The sequence below is a fragment of the Mus musculus genome, chromosome 9 (genome assembly GCF_000001635.26).
Source record: "Mus musculus strain C57BL/6J chromosome 9, GRCm38.p6 C57BL/6J".
NCBI lineage: Eukaryota > Metazoa > Chordata > Mammalia > Rodentia > Muridae > Mus > Mus musculus.
This window is the reverse complement of record NC_000075.6, coordinates 115,437,273-115,460,388: the sequence shown is the minus strand read 5'-3', so window position 1 is coordinate 115,460,388 and position 23,116 is coordinate 115,437,273. Positions and strand designations below refer to the sequence as shown.

At 45.7% G+C, this 23,116-nt stretch overlaps 1 long non-coding RNA gene and 1 pseudogene across 4 annotated transcripts in view; one reads left to right on the top strand and one right to left on the bottom strand.

Annotated features, from left to right (window-relative positions):
* Gm39447 overlaps window positions 1–9,894 on the bottom strand; it is an 89,300-nt gene extending 79,406 nt beyond the window's left edge. For all 4 annotated transcript variants that reach the window (XR_001779314.1, XR_001779315.1, XR_001779317.1 and 1 more), the window contains exon 1: window positions 7,825–9,894. This is a non-coding gene — a long non-coding RNA (predicted gene, 39447). The remainder of the gene's footprint in view (window positions 1–7,824) is intronic.
* On the top strand, window positions 21,783–22,731 carry Gm5921 (predicted gene 5921; annotated as a pseudogene).

Genomic DNA, 23,116 nt, shown 5'->3' with positions numbered 1-23,116 from the left:
CTTTCATAGTCTCTGGTGAAAAGTCTGGTGTAATTCTGATAGGCCTGCCTTTATATGTTACTTGACCTTTCTCCCTTACTGCTTTTAATATTCTCTCTTTATTTGGTGAATTTGTTGTTCTGATTATTATGTGTCTGGAGGAATTTCTTTTCTGGTCCAGTCTATTTGGAGTTCTGTAGGCTTCTTGTATGTTCATGGGCATGCCATTCTTTAGGTTTGGGAAGTTTTCTTCTATAATTTTGTTGAAGATATTTGCTGGCCCTTTAAGTTGAAAATCTTCATTCTCATCAACTCCTATTATCTGTAGGTTTGGTCTTCTCATTGTGTCCTGGATTTCCTGGATGTTTTGAGTTAGGATCTTTTTGTGTTTTGTATTTTCTTTGATTGTTGTGCCGATGTTCTCTATGGAATCTTCTGCACCTGAGATTCTCTCTTCCATCTCTTGTATTCTGCTGCTGATGCTCGAATCTATGGTTCCAGGTTTCTTTCCTAGGGTTTCTATCTCCAGCATTGCCTCACTTTGGGTTTTCTTTATTGTGTCTACTTCCCTTTTTATGTCTTGGATGGTTTTATTCAATTCCATCACCTGTTTGGTCATGTTTTCCTGCAATTCTTTAAGAAATTTTTGTGTTTCCTCTTTAAGGTCTTCTACCTGTTTAGCTGTGTTCTCCTGTATTTCTTTAAGTGAGTCATTAAAGTCCTTCTTGATGTCCTCTACCATCATCATGAGATATGCTTTTAAATCCGGATCTTGCTTTTCGGTTGTGTTGGGGTGCCCAGGACTAGGTGGGGTGGGAGTGCTGCGTTCTGATGATGGTGAGTGGTCTTGATTTCTGTTAGTAGGATTCTTACGTTTGCCTTTCACCATCTGGTAATCTCTGAAGCTAGCTGTTATAGTTGTCTCTGGTTAGAGCTTGTTCCTCAGGTGACTCTGTTAGCCTCTAACAGCAGACCTGGGAGACTAGCTCTCTCCTTAGTTTCAGTGGTCAGAGTATTCTCTGCAGGCAAGCTCTCTTCTTGCAGGGAAGGTGCCCAGATATCTGGTTTCAAACCTGCCTCCTGGTAGAAGTTGTGTTCCACTCATCAGAGGTCTTAAGATCCCGTGGAGGGTCCTGTGAGGACCTTGGGGGTGTCCGGAAACTCCGCACGCAAGGCACCCTGGTACTGGAGTAGACCGGAAGGGACTTGTCCCCTTCTTATTTCTGTATCTCCAGTTTCAGTAAACAGCAGCATGCTTAGATCAACAACCTCAGTCTTTAGGAGCCGACATCAGGCAGATCAGAGATAAGTCACCATTCAAAGCTGCATCCAAGAGCAGAAGGGGTGAGCTGTTCTCTTAGCCACTAAGCCCTACCAACCAAAGTGTCAGGGGACCTTGGAAATGGCTCAGTGGGTAAACCGTGCACTATGCAAGTATGAGGATCTGAGTTCTAATCCCTGGGGTGTCAGATGGGTAGGGAACAGGAAGGTGCCTAGGGCTCACTAGCTAGACAATGCAGCTGGAATATTCCAGGTTCAATGAAAGACATATCTCAAACAAGGTAAAGAGTGATAGAGAATACTGTTGTTGACCTCTGACCTCCATGTTTATGCATGAGCTCACACACACACACACACACACACACACACACACACCAATGGCAATAAAATAGGAAGACTGGTTTTAAATTTCGTGGGAGGGCTGCCAGGCAGACGAGCGTCTGTCCTGCTGCGGTGTAAAGCGGTCTGTAGAGAAGCAGAGAAGAGCAGTGTAAAACGGACACAACACCAGATGCACAGAGTGCCAGCCCTGCCCTCAGGTTCTCCATTTAGGTGACAGTAATGGCCTCTGACATCTCAGAGTAAAGCATTGCCATCTCCACCCTGGTTATTAAGGACTCGGGTCACCGAGGGAAGCTGTGGCCTGTTCCTGGAGGCCATCTAAAATTAGACTAGACGCAGCCAGCCATCTGTCTCAAATAATTGAAGTCTCACTTCCCTCGGAGGCTGAGGACTGAACTGTTTGCCCCAACCCCGGGTCAGTCTTTCGAGCATCATAATCTCATGATGCTGGGGTTAGGAATATTAGAAAGGCTTACAGCCTGCTTTCCCCAGCACTTCTCCGTGGCTCTTTGCTTGCACAGCTTCTGCTTGGAGAGGGAAGCTCTTCCTTCGTGCAAGCATTTCTGTTCACTTCCGTCGCTGACACAAGTTCCAGTATGGCTGCCTCACCTAGGAGGACAGCTCAGAGGCATGGGTCCCTTCCTGGTGTCACTGCACCGGGGGACAATGCAGAACAAGGAAGAAGAGATGGCCATGAGCTGCTTAGAAGCTGAGGCAGGCCTGGGAGAAAGGGGGAAATGTCGCAGGAGTCAGCAAGACCTAACAAGGGTCAGAGGTGAGAGGTAAACTCCTAAGCTGCACGAGTGTGTGTGTGTGCACGTGCGTGCGCACTTGTGTAAACACATGTGTGTAACTGTGGGGGTATCTGTGTGCATATGTGAGGACATGCATGTCAGCCGGTGTGAGTGTATGGATATGTGTGTGTGTGTGTGTGTGTGTAGGTGTCTGAATGCACATGTGAGGGTGTGCATGTGAGAATCTATGGATATGTGTGCATGTATGCATGCACATGCACATGCATGTGCATTATATGTATGCATGAAATGCCTTAGGATGCAAATTCCTACACCGTCTGATATCCGGCCACAGACATCTATCTAAGAATGTGGGCTGGAGGTTAGCTCAGTGGTACAGACCTTGCTCAGCAGGTCCATCTCCAGCACTGCAAAGAGTGAACCACTAGATGTGTTTATGATACAAAATACATTTTATAAATTATATTAAATTATAAACCACATATTATAAAACAGCTGTATTATAATATACAACATTGTGTATCACATATCAGTATACTTATATACATACTTTTTATAAGTAGAATGAGAATTTTTTGAGGCATGGTCTCATATGTAGTTCATTCTGACCTCAAATTTACTCTGCAACCAAGGATGACCTTAAACTTCTGATCCTCCTGCACCTACCACCCAGGCACTGGGATAACAAGTACATGCCACCACATCCAGTCTGAGCTTTTCTTATCTAATTCTGGTTATCTCAACAGCTTAAACAGACAAGAGTTTGGGGGCGGTGGGGTGGGGGGAGGCTGATATGTATGTGTTCAGAATGAAAACTTATTTAGCTGCCTGGGGGAAAACAATCCCATTAAACACACAGCTCTCCTGCAAGTCTCATCTCATCTGTTGGGATTCAGTTCTGAGGAGTCTTCCTCAGTTTTGGGGGTCCTCTTTGGTGAGCTCTGGGGTCCTCCTTGAAAGTCGCAGTCACCTACTGGGCAAAGTGATTTTGTTTTCAGCCAGAAAGTAACCTCAGGGCTGGAATTCCAGAAAACACTATTTCAATCAGCACCAGCCGCTATTTGGGTCTCATGCGGTTTCCTGGGGTGCTGGCGAGGACACCTGACTGCCCAGAGCCTGTTCAAAGGGTCCCCTAATCTGCTTTGAAATGCATAGCAAATTGGAGTCAATATAGGTCACCCTGGCCCCCAGCCTGTGAGCAAGCTGCAGGAGGGAGCTTAGCTCCCTGGTTAGAGGCTGGGCAGTCCCCCACCCCCAGGCTTTGGAAAGGCAAGCCTCTGAGGGTTTCTATTTGGGCCACTGGCTCACAGAGGAGGAAATAAACGACCACCAAAAAGCAATTCACGTTGAGTACTTTATAAAGTGAACTGAATCAAAGGTTCAACTCGCTTTATTTAAATGCTGAGAATGGGGAATTTCCAGCAGGATTCATTAAACAGGTCCAATTTTTAGGGTCATGTGTCTGTGGTAGATGAGTGCAGGTAAAGATTTCATCCTCAGATAGGCCAAGGGCTTCACCCTGCAGCCCACAGGCTCCCAAGACCCTTCTCCCTTCTCCCGAATCTCAGTGCCCCTCCCCAACTTTCCTCCTGCCCCAAGCTCTCTTTCTCCTTTGCCCCAACCACTCACATTAGTTCTTACAACACAGCGGGAGGCCTGGTGCCCTGCCTTCTCTGTGTCACCTCTTGAGTCCCACCCCTGAGGGGCTGGGCTAGGTGGGACCTCATTCAGACAGCCTTTGGCAGAGCCTGAGGCCATGCGTCCAGCTGCCTCCTGCCTCTGGGAAGCAGGACAGTCCCTAAGCAAACTTTGTTAAAGCAACAAAAGTATTAGTCTGGAAGTTTCTTCTCCTTTACCCCATATCTAATCCATCTCAGGCCCTAAGGATCTCTCCTCTCACCCCTCCTGCAATTCCATCCAAAATTCCAGTATCTTTTTGTTTAGCTTGGCTCCTTGTCTTCTATTCTGTCCCCTTTTTGGACCTATCCACTCCAGCCAAGAGGCAACACCATCACTGGTCAATTCTTTCCACAATGGTCTCACCCAATACTGGGATTCCTTGTTCCCTTTTCATTGTAAAGCCTAAAAATTATCTAGAAACCCATTTCCCCACCTTCCTTTGTAGTCCATGAGGGCTAGGAACATATAATACGATACCTACCAGAAGGAAAGAGGGCCAGGCATGATGGTACAAGCCTTTAATCCCAGCCATCGGGAGGAAGAGGCTGGTGGGTCCCTATAAATTCAAGGTCAGCCTCGTCTACATAAATGAGGCTCCGTATCAAAATAAATAAATAAGGGGCACAATTTGCTCTCGTTTAAAAAAGCAGCAGCAAGTGTACGAAATACACTATAAGCACTGATGGGGTGCCTTGAATAATGACAGGCATGCGATTAGCAAGAGACAGAAAAGCATGATGGGAAATATGACACGATGAAGATGGAGCTTCGGAGCCAACCTCTCATTCCTATCCTCCGATGTCTATCGCTAAGAAACAACCCTGTCCATCTTGTCTCAGCTGCCATTCGATGGATTTTTTTTTCTGCCACTTCTGTGTCTTCAATGAGACATTTAGGTAGACGAGGACCATTGATCCAAATCCTAGCTCAAGTTGATCAAAGGGACAAAACTACGACAGTAGCAGGCTTCGGTCCTCATGCTCTTTTCTTGTTCACCAAGCACATGAGAGACTTGCATTCAAATTCCTTGCTCAAGTCACGTTACAACGTGCCCAGATTTCTTTCTTTTGATGCCTCCATGGATTCAACCCTCCCCACGTCCCCCACCCGCCATCCTGCTCTGAACTGTGTAGCTCGGAGCCACAGTGCTCACGTGGTGTCTGTGAGGTCGGGTCAGCTTTACCATGAAGCGTCTCAGGACCTTTTTCTCCGGCGCCCCGCCTGCCCCTTTCCCTCATTGTTGAGCATTCTTCCTTCCCCACATAGAAAGATTTAGAAACAAAGACACAATTGACCATGGCAGCTGCACTCCCAGGCTCTTTGCCCTGGAAGCCGTTGAGGCTCTCCCCAGTAAATAGAACCTTTGCCACAACTCTGGTCCAGGTGAAGTGTCAGCAGGACTTGTGTAACACAACCCCAGATAACAGTGACCTCAATAAACAATCTGGTTACTTCTGACCTAATCCTAGAGCCAGTGTCTGGCAGAGCCTCCGCACTGTAGCTCCCAACCCCAACCCCCAAGTATCTCTGCCCCCATCTCTCTTCCTCCTCCCCTTTCTGTCTCATCAGCACATCACTCGGTACTCCATTTTGCTGCACAAGGGTACCCACCACCTCTATCCTGGGTGTTTTAGGTTGAATTTGGGTGGGGTGGGTTTTTTTTTTTGAGCGGGGATCTTATTGTTGTATATGTTTGTTTGTTTGTTTGTTTGTTTGTTTGTTTGTTTGTTTGTTTTGACATAAGATTTCACTATGTAGGCTAGGCCTGGACCTTGCAGTGATTCTCCTGCCTCAGATTTCTGAGGTTGAGATTACAGGTATGAGCCACCATCATGCCTGGCCTTTAGGGGTTCTGTGTGTGTGCATGTGTACACCTTCATGTGTATATATTCACATGGGCCTATGGCAGCCAGAGGTTAAGCCTGTGTCTTTCTCTGTCAGATCTCCCTTATGTTTTGAATAGGGTGTCTCTGAACCTGGGGCTCACTCCCTCAGCTAGGCTGGCTGGCCAGCGACCTCTGTGACACACCCCCTGCCCCCCAGGCATAAGGGCGACAGATCTGCAGCACTATTTTATGAGGATCTGAACACAGGTACCCACAGTCGGGCTATGTACTGCTTAAGGTTTCCAATGCTGCTCCCTGGCATTTCCTCCATGGCTTGCTCAGCCTACTTTGTTATAGAACCCAGGACTTTCAGTCCAGGGATGACCCTACCCATAATGGGCTGGGTCCTCTCCTGCCGCAGACCCTCTGGGCCCCTTTGTCTGCGTGGAACGGGTCTCTAGTTGCAGGTGGGCAAAGCGTCAGATGAATTGGCAGACAGATACAACAGGAGAGGTTGTGAAGAATCTGAATGTAATTTGTCAAATCAAGCATCAAACTTCTTATACAGAAGACAATAAGGAAGTTGGGTGACATACCCGCAAGGTACAAATGAGGTAACCGGATGCTTAATGACTCTTACACAGAACAGAGGAATGAAAACGCAAAGATCAGAAGGAACTGGGCAATAAAAATAACTGAGACAAAGTCAGCCCTATCTAAGGTCAGCTATAGTCTTAGAAGCCAGGTGTGAGATCTTTTCACTCCTAGGGCAAGGGCTTTCACATCCAAGTCATGGTTCTAACTAGGGAGTTCCGTTCTAGCTAACCATCTCATGAATAATGCAATACTCTAAAACCACAGCCTGATCTACTTCCTAAACAATTGTAAATTCCTGTGTATGGGTGTAACTCAGCTATAGTTCTAAGTATCTATTCTGGTTTCTCCTTCGGCCAGAAACTTCCTTCTTCCTTGGTGATGGTAGATTCCTGTGAAGGGCAGTGACTTAGCTTTTACTCAAAGTGATAGTGTAATACCAGAGGCTATTCTGAATGTCAGTGAATACAACATTCTTACTGAATTTCAAGCCCATGGTCTTGCTCAAGGATGTTCTAGGACTGTTGGAACACTGGCTTTAGCTATGTCAGAATACAATCTTAAAAGGCACTTATAATAGGATAATACTAAAAGAGAGCACGTGGATCCATACACTAGACTAACGCGGGAATGAAAAATTAATGTATGGGTTAGAGAGAACGCCAGACTCCAGGAGCGAGTTTCTGTGAAACTCTTTTGCCTCGTGAGTAGCTTTCAAGCCTCAGCCTGTCAAGCGTGGCACTCTCCCATCAATCACTAATTTAAAAAGTGTTCTACAGCCTTGCCTAAAGCCCAATCTTATAGAGGGTTTCCCTTCTCTGAGATGACTATGACCTATGTCAAGTTGACATAAAATAAGCCAACACGCCAGGCAGTGGTGGTGCACGCCTTTAATCCCAGTACTCGGGAGGCAGAGGCAGGTGGATTTCTGAGTTCGAGGCCAGCCTGATCTACAGCGTGAGTTCCAGGACAGCCAGGGCTATACAGAGAAACCCTGTCTCGAAAAACCAAAAAAAAAAAAAAAAAAAAAAAACCAACACAATTGACCCCTTGTCAACTTGACACACAACATTTTAAAGACATAACCTTTCTCTCTTTTCTTTCATCCCTAAGAGCTTAGATTAATATCACAAATAAAGCATCACAGACTTAAAAGTCTATTCACATGCTTTAAAAGTTCAGTCTCTGTGAAAATCCAGATTTTTTTTTAAAGTCTCTCAACTGTGGGCTACTATAAAATTTTTAAAAAGCTAAATACTTTCTTATTTCACAAGAGAAGCAGCAGGTCACAGTCACAATCTGAACAAAGTAAAACCAAGCTGTAACAATGTGAATAATTCAATATCTAATATCTGGGATTCACTCACAATCCTCTGGCTGTCGAAGGGCACTTGCCCACCTCTGCCCTCTGCAGCACACACAGGTTGTCTTCTAGATTCCGGCCGGCTCCTCTTCATAGCCGCTGCTGTTCTTGGTGGTCATCCTTGGTACTGGCATCTCCAAAGTGCTGAGGTCTTGTGCTGCAACTGGGCTGCATTTTCACCAGTAGCCTCTGCTGGGCTCTTTTCATGGTGGCAAGCCTCAGCTTCTCTTCATTGCCCCTTCAGTCCTGGGGATTCAATTGCTAGTAAGGCTCCACCTTCACCAATGGTCTTGCCTCATCTCTCACAGCGCCAAGCCTCGGCAGCTCTCCATGACCCCTTCATGCCGTCAGAACCAGTACCACCTGGGATACTCTTACACAGTACAGAGTTCATCTGGCAGCACAAAGTACAGCCTGGGCCACCTCTAGAATGCAGCTCCTTGTGCTACCTCTCAGGAGCCACTGCTTAATCACAGCTGATCGCTCAGCCCCAGCCGACCAGCACCCACTATCTCAGCAAATCAAAGGTTTTATTGGAGTGGTTCTGGTTTCTTGTTGATCACAGCCAATTCTTCAGCTCCAGCTGACCAGAACTACAAAGTCTTCACACAAATGGCATAGCAGAGCCTTTGCCTCCCTCTGAAACTTCTCAAGCCAGGCCTCCATCATCTGCCCTGCTCTCAGCTCTCTGATCGTCCAAGCTCCTACAGAACAGCCCACCAAGCTCTCAACACTCACTGGCTTTTCCAGCCCAAGGTTCCAAAGTCCTTCCACGATCCTCCCCAAAGCATGGTCAGGTCTGTCAGAGCAACACCTCACTCTCCTGAAGCCAGCTTCTGACTTATAGTTTGGGTTACTGTTGCTATGGTGAAACACTATGACCATAGGCAAATTGGGAAGGAAGGGGTTTACTTGGCTTCTGTTTCCACAACCATACTCCATCACTGAAGGAAGTCAGGACAGGAACTCAAACAGGGTAGGAACCTGGAGAAAAGGACTAACACAGAAGTCATGGAGGGGTGCTGCTTATTAGCTTTCTCTCCATAGCTCACTCAGCCTGCTCTGTTACAGACCCCAGGACCACCAGCCCAGGGATGACCCTACTTATAACGGCCTGGGCCCTCTCCCAGCAATCACTAATTAAGAAAATGCCCTACAGGCTTGCGTACAACTCGATCTTATGGGGGCATTTTCTCAGTTGGGATTCCCACCTCTCGGCTAACTCCAGCCTGTTCGAAGCTGACATAAAATTATCCAACAGAGAGTGATCCTGAATATTAAGTTGCCCTTTGACCTTTGCAAAAATAACAGCTGCTTGGTGGTGGATTTTAAACCCAGCAAAGAGCAGGTCTCCCATGGGTGGATCCACTTGTCATCAAGAAGATGAACAGCGTGTCTGGGGGTGGGGCTGTTCTTCCCCAGGGAGGGATGCCATGACTGGCTCAACAGATGGTAAAGACCCAGGGGACATCCACTGCTCCACTTTACAGTACTTTCTTTTTCTGGCTCTGAGACACCCGCCATTCCTTATTCACACAGTCTGTCCTTTCTCTTTCAGTTCTGGGACCTGGAAGAAGTCAGACATTTTTATTATAGACCCCTGCAGCTGGCCTTTCAAACTCTAATGCATGCATGAATCACCGGGGCATTTGGTAAAATGCAGATTCAGGCACAGTGAGTCTGTAATTCTAGCAAGCCTTCAGGCAGGCCTTGACTGCTCCCCAAAACATCTGCCGCCTCTATCCATTTACACTTCCTAAGTGTCTGGCATTGTCGTATCCAACTCAAGTCATCCTTCTGAGGGGCTGGATAGAGCACTTACCTGACTGAGGTACACAAAGTCTTGGGTTCAATCCCTATACTGCGTAAAGCCAGCACAGTGGCACATTCCTGTGTGATCCCAGCACTCAGGAGGTGGAGGCTGGTTCCTTTCAACAGCAGTGTGAGTTCAAAGCCAGCCTAGACTGTATGAGACCAAATCTCAAAACAAAACAAACATCCTGTTGCAGGAAGTGTGGGAGTTCACATTTGTAATCCCAGCACCTAGGACAAGGAGGCAGAAGGACAGTCACAAGTTCTAGGCCAGCCTAGGCTACAGAGTGAGACTTGGTCTAGGGAAGAAGAAAGGAAAGAAGGAAAGAAGGAAGGAAGGGTGGAAGGGAGCAAGAGAGGGAGGAAGGGAGACAGAGACAGAGACAGAGACTGGGACTGAGACTGAGACAGAGGGCAAGTAAATCAGACACCAATTCTTCGGGTCAGGCCTAAAGAATTGGAAATCTAACTGTGACTCCCTTTGTACTGTAAGCCCAAACATTTACAGTTCAACAAGGACTCACCTTTACTGCTCCCCAAAACAAGACAAATCTCTAGACACGCAGCCCAGTCTGACCCTCCTTCCTCACCCTACAGAACATCATCAAAACAATGTCACGAACTCTATATTCAAGAGAAGTCAAAAGACCAGGGAGGCCCTAGGCGAACTGAGCACAGTTCCTGGCCACAATAAAAGCAAGCCTGGAAAATTAGGAAGGACTCACAAAGGACAAAGAAACGGAAAACCTCAGGGCAGACTGAGAGTCGGTGGCACGCACCTATAATCTGATTATCTGTGAGGGAGAGGCAGGGGATAGCAGCGAGTCCCAAACCAGACTGAGTAACACAGTGCCTTTCAGGGCAGCCAGGGCTATGTAGCAAGAACAGATCTGAAAAATAAAATCACTGAAAAAAAAGTAGAATAAACTTGTCCTCAAAAGTCTCATACATGTATTCATCTTGGCACTGTGTAACCAAAAATGTCCTCTAAGTGAAAGAAACCTAAGGAAAGAAACAGAAGGGAAAGCGACATATAGAAAAATCAGATCTCGTGCCACTTGGTTACCCCAGTTGGTGTCAATTAGATGATTAGACCGATGCTTCTCGGCCAGTTCTTCACAGTCATCCCTGGGGAGTCCCTTTCAGATGTTTTCTCTTTAATTCATCCACGTGGAATGTTTAATCCATTCATTTGTAATTGACAGATTATAAAGTATGTCCGTTTATGGGGTGCAACATAATATTTCTATATATGCACCCATCCTGGGATAATTAAATCAAATGACATCACATAGCTATTACCTCACAGACTTACGGCTCACGTGAGAAGAGCCCTGACAACCAACTCTCCTTGGAGTCAACACTTCCACTTGTTCACTTCAGTCTCTATACTCACTGTCTGATGTACTTGTGGGACTTGCTTCTCAGGATGTGAAAATCTGTGCCCTTTGATGGTGCCCAGCCGCTTCCTGTCTTCTCCCATTCCTCATGGATACACCAGATACATATATCAATGTTCAGGATCATTTTCCATATTTGTTCTTCCATCCCAAAAGCCAAGTTTCTCCCCTAGAAAATGAAGTCACCCTGTTTACAATGCATCTGACGGTGTACAGGTTACATGCTGCTTGAAAACAGATATCCCCATGTCTTAGTCAGTCGCAGCCAAACTGGACCTTCATCCCCATTGAACACTGGTCAGATGGAAGGGCTGTTCCTTACCTCAAAACCAAGATTGACAGAATGGCCAGCAGCTCCAGTGTTTCTGGGTGTCAATGAAAGTGAGGAAAACGGGGTTCTGTATCTGTAGCCTTTGGGAAACATAAATCAAAACTGGCATTGAAATTCAATGTTCCAACTCACTTATCAAATTATCAAAGGAAAAGACAGAGCTGTAGTAACAAAAATCAGTATTCCAATGGCCCCCAAACAGACATGCAAACCAGCTAGGGCACGTAGGATAGGATAGGATAGGATAGGATAGGATAGGATAGGATAGGATAGGATAGGATAGGATAGGATAGGATAGGATAAGAAGCCACCTGATTCTCAACAAAGGTACTCAGGACTTACACCAGAGAAAAGACAGACTCTTCAAATGGTGCTGGGGATAAAGAATAAACCTAGATGTGCAACTCTCTGCATGTACAAAAGAAAAAAAATCAAGTCAACATGGATCAAAGACCTTCACATAAGACCCAAAACTTTGAAAATATTGGATGAAAACATCAGCACACCGTAAGAGATGTGGACACCAGAGAAGACTTCAACAAAGATTCCAATAGCCCAGAAAATAAAACCAAGGATTGAAAAGTGGGATCTGGAGCTGGGACATAGCTCAGCAGACCCCATAGGGACCCAAGTTTAATGCTCACAATCTACAGGGCTGCTCACAGTGGTCTGTCACTCCAGTTCTCAGGGACCCAATGCCCTCTCTGGCCTCCATAGGTACTGCATGCATGTGGTGCACATACATGCATGAAGGCAAAAACACACTTATATAAAATAAAAATGAAATTCTTTAAAAAAAAACAATTGCATGAAATAAGAAAGCCTATGCACTTCAAAAACAATTAACAGAGTGAAGAGATGGCCTAGGGGGTGGGCAGACCTCTGCTGTCTATTCATCCAGTGAGAGATTAAAATTCAGAATTTAAAAAAAAGCCAAAGAACCCACTAAATAAATGGGCAAGCGAGCAGAACACACATCTGAGAAGAAATAGAAATAACCCATCAATGAATAAGAAAATACAGGCTCAACATCCTTAGCTACTAGGAAAATGTAAATCAAGATGTACAGAGAGTATAACTGACACCATCAGAATGGTTTTCACCAAAATAAACAACAAATTCTTGGGAGGTTCAGAAGCAGGGTGTGTGGGGGAAGCCTTATTCATGGCTGATGAGACAGTTAACTAGGGCAGCCTCTATGCAGATCACCTTGGAGGCTCCCCCACAAAACCAGATCAGCCATGTGGTGTGGCCCTTCCCCATCTTGCTACATAGTTACACTCCAGAGAGAGCACAGCACAGGGGGATCAGGTTGGCACAGCTCCGTTTGAAGCTGCATCTTCCTGCAACAGTGAAGATAGAGAAGCAGAGCCTACATTCCCCATGGAGATATGGATAAAGAAGATGTGGAAGGTGAACACATTGGAGTTTTATTCAGCTAGGAAGAAGCTCGCGGTGATGTCATTCACATGAATGGAACTTCAGCAGAAATAAGCCAGACTCAGAAAGGTAGATATTGCATGTTTTCTTCCAAATGCAAAAAAAAAAAAAATCTAGATTTTTTTTTTCTTTTAAAAGGCATGAAAGCTGATGAAAGACTATTTGGGAAGAGGGACAAAAAAATGTACATCCTGATTTACAAAAATAAAAATGCAATGGGGTGAATTAGATCCTACCACATTAAAGACGTGTTTGGAAATGTCATAATGAAACACTGTTTTCTGCAATGAATATGTGCTGATAAAATTATTTACTTGTTGGGGTAGAGTCTTGGGTAACCGAGGCTGGCCTCTAATTCACTAGGTAGCCAAGGATAACCCAGGATGTTTGATCTTCTTCCTCTACATCTCAAATGCCGGATTACACATTACAGAAACAGTTTAATTTAAAAAATTAAAGAAATGCTCCAGGTCAGAACATAGCCATGTTACTTTGCATGTCGGCTCACTGGTCAGAGTCAGCTGCGTGTCTCCAACCACAGGAAGGCCGCGCGCGAAACTGATCTGATCTGATCGCACCCCTTGAAACTAAGCAGAGCAAAAAGGAACCAAGTGTTCTTGGAGTCGCCTTGCCCTCAGCCAACCTTCCACATCAAAGGGAACACGCTGCCAACCTTATACCAAACACCACAGGACATAAATGTCTGCATCCCAGGCTCCCTTCAGTCTTTACTGGAATGAATCATCAGCACTTCCCCTTTCTCCCAACACCCTGCCAATGTCCTAGCCATTTATCCTTCAACCTTTGCGGAGCCACCGAATCCACATCCTCTCTGTTCTCAATTCCACTTCTGCTCTCCCACTGGAGACCAAACACCAGCCAAAGCAAGTAAGGCCGCTGAGGAACTGGGTCGGGGAGACTTGCCGGACTAGAAAGCGGCTCCCCTGCCTTTGGAGAAAGCACACTAGCTAGAGGAACCTTTAACCAGAGCGAGAACCAAATGAGCCCCGGGAGGAGCTAGCAGACCCTGCAGGAGGAATGAATACCTGGCTGCGCCCCGCAGATGGGGAACAAAGACCTGGGTCCTTGGGGCGCGCTTCCCTACAGTTGCTGACCCCTTGTCACGACATGGACCCATGGTGTCCTTCCTTTCTGGACATAGTCCCGTTTTGGTTTGGTTTGGTTTTTTTTTTCCCAGGGCCTGGTAGCCAAAAATGACCTTGAACTCCTTGTCTTCCTGCCCCTGCTTCCCGGTGCAGAGATTGTTGCTGTGCAAGTCGCCAGCACCCTGGGCCAGCATTCTGGCCCAGGCTTTCTAAACAACAGGCTGTTCCCTCGTGGGCTGTGGCCAGCTTGACAACGTAATTTCAATTACCTGTGTTTATTTCTCTGCTTCCCCCTTCCTTCCTCTGCACTTACAGGTGGTCATTCCACTGCTCCACCCTCGGCAGGTCTTTGCACTATCCAGGCCTCTGGGTAACTCTCCCCACAGTTCCCTGAGAGAGGGACCTGCCATGTAAGTGAGACCCAGCCGTCTGAATGCAGCCTTCTAGAAAAGAAAAACACATGAAACTGTTACAAAACACACTGAGACAAACGCATACACCATAGACATACACACCTATAGCCACAAATAACACACACACAAAACATACACAGCCCTATATCATATACACACATACCATACACACACAACATACCTACATACCATGCACATACACCATATACATACATAATACACACACCTGTATACCATATAAGCAGACAAAATATTTACATATAACATACATTATATATTCACTCCACAAACACACCATGGACACCATACATATCATGTACACACACATTACACACCACATATATTTATCACAAGCATACAATATACACCGTACAGATAGACACATCTACAGAGTAAGGCAGACCCTGGCGTAAGAGAGAGCCCTGATGTGATCCATAGCATATCTGGAGAGAACGACCTGCTTTAATGACACGGTTCTGTCTTTAAAATGAACGCAATAATTTGTAGTGGATTTTAAATCCTTCGCTCTGTATTGGGCACACAGTAGGCACTCTACAAATGTTGCGGCTGTTCTTTATAGCGGGGCATTTTGGAATCTCCATGCTCATCCAATGGAGCACCCCACGTCACTGCTCTGACCATGATCACGCGATCATACAGGCTCCTCTGGTTTTCCCAGCATCGGCTCTATAGCCAGGGCAGTTTGCAAGCTGGAGGATTATACTCAAAACTTCCCAGAGAAGTAAAAACACCATTCCCTTCTCATTACACATCAAGGCATCCGCATGCCTCCCTCCCTCAGGCAAGCGTGAGGATGCTCTTCCTAAAAACCAAGGAGTGCTGTTCACTACTGTAAGTAGATTTAGAAATCACAAGCATCAAAAGAACTTCAGGGAGACCTATCCATTGAGTCCTCGAAGGGTGAGGATAGACGTGCGGCTGCCTGGTGGACTCTTGGACAGGTCTCGCAGCTTCTGCAGCTGTGGTACATCCAGCGAGCTCGGCTCTGCTTCCATGTGGCACTGGTCGGTACTTCCACAGTCTTCAAATCCTGACTCAATATAAAAGGTCCGATGCTAAGAACCAGCACTCAGTTCTCCTCCTGAGCACTTCCTTTGTCTCACATTTCTCATCATCCCCCTGAGCTCTTTCCTGTGGACTCCATTAAAATACACACAACAGGCTCAGGATGGCCTGAGGTGAGGGGATTAGGAACTGAACCGCATCGGTGCAAGGTCCAGGATGTTACGGAATCCTGGCCGTTCAGAGTCTGGGGAAGGAGATAAAAGTCCTGCCTTCTGTGGCTTTCTCTCCCTTCTTGCATAGCTCCACTAAAACCCCAGTGAGGAGAGAAAAAGTATTTTAAGTTGATTCAAAAAAACAGAGCAGAGGAGGAGGATATAGTAAAAGGACGGAGTTGGAATAGAACCGTGCAATGGAACAGGATGGTAATCAAGTGCCAACTTGATTGGACTCAGGCAAGAGCGAGGCTTTTGGGTGGGTTTGTGCACTCCTAGAAAGGATTGACTTGGAGAAGAAGAAATCTCCTCTTCCCCAAAGTGGACATCCCTTCCAGTGGCGCAGATATAAAGACTCAGCGTATCTTGCTCCCTTCGATCCTTGTCTATCTTACTGCTTCTGCTATTCATCCATCACTGACGTCATAACCCAGTTTCCATGCCTGCCAACATGGTCTGAACCAGGGGCTCTCCAGGAGTTCTCTAGGCCTTCAGCACCCAATCAGGTGCTGATGCCTTGTGGTCTGGTCGTCCTCTAGGTTCTCGCTCTCTCAAACATGAAGACAGCTGTTACTGAACTACACGGCTCCTAACACATAAACCACTCGAATAAGTCTCTCTGTGCATATGTTCATTCTACTGCATCTGCTACTGTAGAAAACCCCGACTCATGCAGGTAAAAAGCCACGTACTGAGCTACAGGAATGTCATGGAGGCTTTATTCTCTGAGCAAGCCAAACAGCACAGACGGAATAAACATTTATACATGCTATCCCCCAAGAAAGATTCCTCACCTGTGGCCTATGATCCCTATATGAAGTATATCAAGGGACAAAAAATACAGGGGACAGTAAAGGGATGAAGAGGGAGAGAGAGAGACAGAAACAGACAGACAGACAGACAGACAGACAGACAGACAGAGAGAGTGCTTCCAGTCTGCTCTGCTTTCCAGACCTCAAACCTGGATCACAATGCTCGTGGTACAAGCATTTTAACCCACTGATACATCTCAGCAGTCTTTTTTTTTAAACAGTTGAGAATTTTATTGAACCATAAAGATATATAGGATTATTACACATTCTACAACACAAATGAAACTTGGAAACATGTAAATAAAATAAGCCAGACACAAGAAGATAAAGGCAGAGCCTTTGGTCTCCAGTCTTTTTAAAAGGGTTTGATGGAAATATCACAGAAGAAATGCTAAGAACTTACGCAGAAACTACAATCAAACTTATCCATAAAATAGAACAATTTCAAAAGGCATCATATGCAAGAAGGAAAATAGAATAAAGTTAGGTGATCAGCCAATTAAATTAAATATCTAGTTAATATGAAATACAGAAAAAGAAAAAGAAAAAAAAAAGAACAGAGAAGATTCCTGACGTCACAGGAAGAGAAAGCAGCTCCAGACTGAAGACACGAGTTGTCTAGCCGTCTGACAAGCAAGAGACCTGACTGTGGGCATGTCATCACGAGGAATCAGCACATGTGCAATAAATAAAGATGCTGAAAGCTTTTAGAGAAAGGAAATATGTCGATGTGGCGAGCAAGAACAGAGACGTGAGATGGAAGGAGATTGGAGCAAAGATTTTGGATTTCTGATTCGGCCTAATCTCAAATTCTACACAAAGTCTAACCATCCATCAAACGCAAAAGAAAAACAAAGACACTTACAGACATGAAATTCTCAAATAAACGACCTGTCAGTGCACCCTTCTTTCAGGAAGCTACTAAATAATACGTTCCCACAAGAGAAAGAAGAGGGTGTGGGATCGGGAAGATGCAACCGAAGAGAGACTAGACAGAACCCACAGGCGGGAGGTAAATCGAAGACTCGGGTGACAACGATGTGGAAACCTAGAGATCAGCCAAGGCAGACTAGAAGGGAAGATAAAAAGACCGTGAGGAGGAGTCCAGAGAGGAAAAACAGAGCAGGCAAACGCAATGTGTCTGATCACTTAAAAAAGTGCTCCTCACGGGGCATAGCTACTCACACACATCATCCAACCACTTAGTAAGTGGAGGCAGGACAATATCACCTAACCAAAGCCATACAGGGATAGAGAGGGAGGCCCTGTCTCAAAAACCATTAAAACAAATGAGAAAAAAAATTTATTTATTTTACGTATATTAGTAGCTGTCTTCAGACACACCAGAAGAGGGCATCAGATCCCATTACCCATTACAGATGGTTGTGAGCCACCATGGGGTTGCTGGGAATTGAACTAAGGACCTCTGGAAGAACAGTCAGTGCTCTTAACCACTGAGCCCTCTCTCCAGCCCCAAGGGTAATTATTCTCAAGGGATCAATAAGAACATTTTGGGTAGAGAAATTAGGGAAGGTTTAAGGAGGGCTAATCAAAGGTAAAACAAAGGTGACTACCAACTACAGGAAAAACTACGTTTCCTTAAAACATGATTTAAAGATATTACTTATCTAATCAGTGAAAGGTATTTCTAAACTGGAACAATACAGATAGTTACTTAGTCAAAATAAAAGTTATAACTGGGGAGACAGAGGTGATAGAGACATATAAAGAGAATTATAGAGAGGTGCAATAAGGAGTGAACCCCCCCCCCCAACGGTATAGCAGAAGATGAAAATAATGCTAAGAAACAGCATGAGAACATTATTTGCTGGCAGTGTGGGAGTAGAATGCAGGATGGCCGTTACCAGAAGCTGGGATGATTGGATGAAGAGGGGAGTCACCATCGCACTTACACAGAGAAACAGATTTCAAGGTGACCACAATTGCTCCTTATAGTCTTCAAACATAAAAAAGAGTGGAACTGGAGAGATGGCTCAAGGGTTAAGAGAGTGTACTGCTCTTGCAGAGGACCCAAGCTCAGTTCCCAGCAATGCTTCTAACTCCAGCTTCCTGGGATTCAGCCCCTTGTCTGGCTTCTGTGAACACTTCTGCTCACACATGCACAAATCCACACACAGGCACACAGACAGACATAGTTTTTAATGTAAAGAGGGAAGATATTGTGTGTTCTTAACACACACACATGGACGGACACACACGCACACACAAACCTGACAATTTAAGGTCATACCTCTGTCAATTAACTATATATACTTAATCATTAAACCACTTTTAATCATGTATTCTTCTTTCGTTTCTGCCACTGAGATAAAACACTGACCAAAAATAAGTTAGGGGAGGAAAGGGTTTGTTTGGCTTACACTTTCAGGCTATCTCCATTACTCGGGAAAGTTGGGGCAGACACACAGTCAGCTTGCTTTCTTATTTAGTGGAGGCCTGTTGCCTACAGTTAGTGCCACCCGTACTGGGCTTGGTCCTTCCACATCAATTAGCAGTTATGAAAATGTCCTACAGACACGCCCACAGGCCAATGTGATGGAGGCAATTCCCCACTGAGATTCCCTCCTCCCAGGTCACTCCAGTTTCCTATGGAGTTAACAACCAAAACTAACCAGGGTACTGTGTAAACCAGTCTTAACTCTTCCTCACTGTGTGCATCCTTCTGAGCCACCACATGCCTGATGGTGGAAACAGACAGTGCTGTCAATGAAAGATAAATACATGCAAGTATCATTTGAAATGTGGGCCTCTATATGACGAGTGATTGCTTTAATAGTGTTGCAGGTGGTTCTTTGTAGGGATAAGAGAGAGACAGAGACGGAAGGGGGCTCCTCTCAGTTGTCATAGGTGTATGGGAACAACCACGGGGGCTTTTTAGAATATGTATAATGTTTTCTTAAAAGTGATTTTACCAAAAGAAAAAATGGGAACAGGATAAGAAAATCAACAGGCTGTCACTGTCTGTTCACTCGCTATCAGCAAATGCTCTTGGAAACAAAACTGCTTCTATAGGGTTCTCTCTGGAAACCACAGTTTCGGTTTGAAACCAAAAATTGGTTTTCTGTAAAACAAAGATTCAAATTAAATAAATAAAACATCAAATCTATTTTAGGCTCAAGTTTTTTTTTTTTGTTTTTTGTTTTGTTTTGTTTTGTTTTGTTTTAAAAAAAAAAGCATATGTCAGCCTTTCAGTTTCGATACTTTTAGCCACTTTAGTGTGCACGCACACACACACACAGACATGCGCACACACACACCACAGAGGCGTGTACATACAAAGGCATGCACACACACTCCTTATTCAAACCCCCTAAAGATGTTTGTTCTCATCTTTTATTTTACTTTGGATCACTTTGATTTATAACAGACATTACAAGCTGCCTAGTTGTTGACCTTTGTGCCTTGTAAAGCAAGGTCTCTAAATAAAAGAGAAGATTCCCAGTTAAATTTGAATTTCATGCAAATAGTTAACTTTTAATATATTTGCACTTAAATGTCCTCCTGTTGAGTCCTACTTACAAGTTACTCTGACCCACCTGAAACTCAGATTTGAGTGGGAATCTGTGCTTTTTCCTGCTGGGTGACAGCCCTATATTACTGCTGCCCTTCCCTCCCTCCATCCATCCACCTCCCCCCCCACCCCCCCCACCCCCGTCTGTTCCTCTCACACTGGCTTCTGAGTTAGGGTTGAGCCTGCTTCTTTCTCTCATAGATGCCTCTCTGCCACTTTCAGCTCCACCTCAAGCCTCCATTTCCTCATGCATGGCCACTAGTACTGCAGGAGTTCTTGTAGGGAGTTGGTGTATGTGTGTCCTGCTTGGGGGCAGAGCCATTGTCTTACTGGCTGCAGTCAAGGGACAACACAAGGATGAAGGGGCTTCCCTTACTGCCCTGGCTCTTGACACCTACCACTAACCTGGAATTTGTGCAAGATGAAAGATTCACCAACACATAACACAGAGTATTCTTCTTGACTTGAAGAAAGGGTCCCTCCTCAGGGTCTTCTCATGGAAAATCCCTTTTCGTGCCTGGATTCCTATTGTGGCAATTCCCATCAGCCCTCCCTCTGGGTGACTAGTCCTTGCAAACATGAATCCACTCTTAGTTTGTTCTCTAAGACTGCATCCTGACTAGCTTTGCATCAACTTGACACAAGCCAGAGTCATTTGGGAGGAGGTAATCTCAAGAAAATGCCTCCATAAAATTGGCCTGTGGGCAAGCCTGTGGAGCATTTTCTTAACTGGTGATAGACATGGGTGGTACTACACCAGATGGGTGGTCTTGAGGTGTGTAAGGAAACAATATAAGCCTGGGGAGCAATCTAGTAAGAACTCGTCTGTGTCCTTTACATCAGCTCCAGTCTCTGGGTCCCTGCCCTTTTTGAACTCCTGTCGACTTCCCTCACTGATTGACTGTGATATGTGATCTTAAGCTGAAATAAAACCTTTCCTCTCCAAGTTACTATTGTCACAACAATAGAAACCCAGTGAAAACAGAAATTGGTTCCAGAAGTGGGGTATCGTTGTAACAGACCTGACCATGTTAGGGGGGAATTATGGAGGCACTTTGGAACTTTGGGCTTTAAAAGCCATTAAATACTCACAGATTAATGATCTGTTGTAAGAACTTAGACACTAATGTTGAGAGCAGATCAGATGATAAGAGTTCTAGCTTATGAAACTTCAGGGGAAATATATAGGCTGTATTGGAACTGTTTGTGTTATGCTTGTGTTAAGAATCTGCGCTGTCTGGTCAGCTAGAGTTGAAGAATCTGTTAATGAAAGACCAACACCACTGAAGTGTTACCTTTGCTTTGCTGATATAATGGATACTTGTCAGTTGAGGCTAGACAATAAGCCATGATTAACAAGAAGTCAGAACCACTAAAATGAAACCTTATCTCCACCAGTACAATCCATGCTGGCCAGCTAGAGCTGAGAAATCAGCTATGATTACAAAGAGACTGGCATCACTGAGGTGAAGTCTTCCAGGGACACGTCCTCAGGATCAGCATATAGAAGCTGTGGTCCAGGCAGGGTGCACTAAAGCTGCATCTCATGCTGGTAACTGAACTTGGTCATGTGCAGGAGTCTCCCAGGCAGTACTGGGTTGGAACGCATGAAGGGGCCATGGATCACAGGTGAGACTTGGTACTGTGTGATGAGACCAGGGTCTCTGAGGACAGAGCAGAAGAGGCTGTTGGTAAAGGTGTAGCCCCTGTTTTAGTAGAAGGGTGAATGGGGTCATGTTGAGACACTGAGGCTTGGCAACATATGGCAAGATCAGAATTCCTATGCTGACTAATTTTATGTCAACTTTGATGCAAGCTTAAATCATCTGAGAGGAGGTAATTGCAATTGGAAAATGCCTCTATAAGATCAGGCTGTGACTTCTTCTTTTCAGGAAAACACCAAATGGCAGATGACGCCGGTGCAGCCGGAGGGCCTGGAGGACCCGGGGGCCCAGGATTAGGAGGCCGCGGCGGCTTCCGCGGAGGATTCGGCAGCGGTCTTAGGGGCCGTGGTCGTGGCCGAGGCTGTGGCCGTGGTCGAGGCCGCGGGGCTCGTGGAGGTAAAGCTGAAGACAAGGAGTGGATCCCCGTCACTAAGCTGGGCGGCCTGGTTAAGGACATGAAGATCAAGTCCTTGGAGGAGATCTACCTGTTCTCCCTGCCTACTAAGGAGTCTGAGATCATTGACTTCTTCCTGGGTGCGTCCCTAAAGGATGAAGTTCTGAAAATCATGCCAGTGCAGAAGCAGACTCGGGCTGGCCAGCGGACCAGGTTCAAGACTTTCGTCGCTATTGGGGACTACAATGGTCACGTTGGTCTTGGTGTTAAGTGCTCCAAGGAGGTTGCCACTGCCATCCGAGGGGCCATCATCTTGGCCAAGCTTTCCATCGTCCCTGTGCGGAGAGGCTACTGGGGGAACAAGATTGGCAAGCCCCACACTGTTCCATGCAAGGTGACAGGCCGCTGTGGCTCTGTGCTGGTGCGTCTCATCCCTGCCCCAAGAGGCACTGGCATTGTCTCTGCTCCTGTGCCCAAGAAGCTCCTGATGATGGCCGGTATAGATGACTGCTACACTTCAGCCAGAGGCTGCACTGCCACCCTGGGCACCTTTGCTAAGGCCATCTTTGATGCCATCTCCAAGACTTACAGCTACCTGACCCCCGACCTCTGGAAAGAGACTGTCTTCACCAAGTCTCCTTATCAGGAATTCACGGATCATCTTGTGAAAACCCACACCAGAGTCTCTGTTCGGAGGACCCAGGCTCCAGCTGTGGCTACCACATAAGGGTTTTTATATGAGAAAAATAAAATAATTAAGTCTGCTGATAAAAAAAAAATCAGGCTGTGAGCAAGCATGTTAGAGCATTTTCTTAATTAGTGATTGATGGGGAGGGACAAGTCCATTATGGGTGGTACCATCTCTGGGATAGTGGTCCTGGGCTCTATAAGAAAGCATGTGAACAAAGCCAGTAAGCAACACTCATCTATGGCCTCTGCACCAGCTTCTGTCTTCAGGCTCCTACCCTGTTCCTGTCTTAATTCCCTTCCATGATGAACAATGATGTGAACCTTTTCCTCCTAAGTTGCTTTTGGTCATGGTGTTTCATCACAGCAATAGTAACACTAGCTACAACAGGCCCTGGAGGCTGTTGGTAAAGGTGCAGCCCAGTTGCAGAGACCCTGATATTTTGGAGCTCCCAGTCCCATAGAAC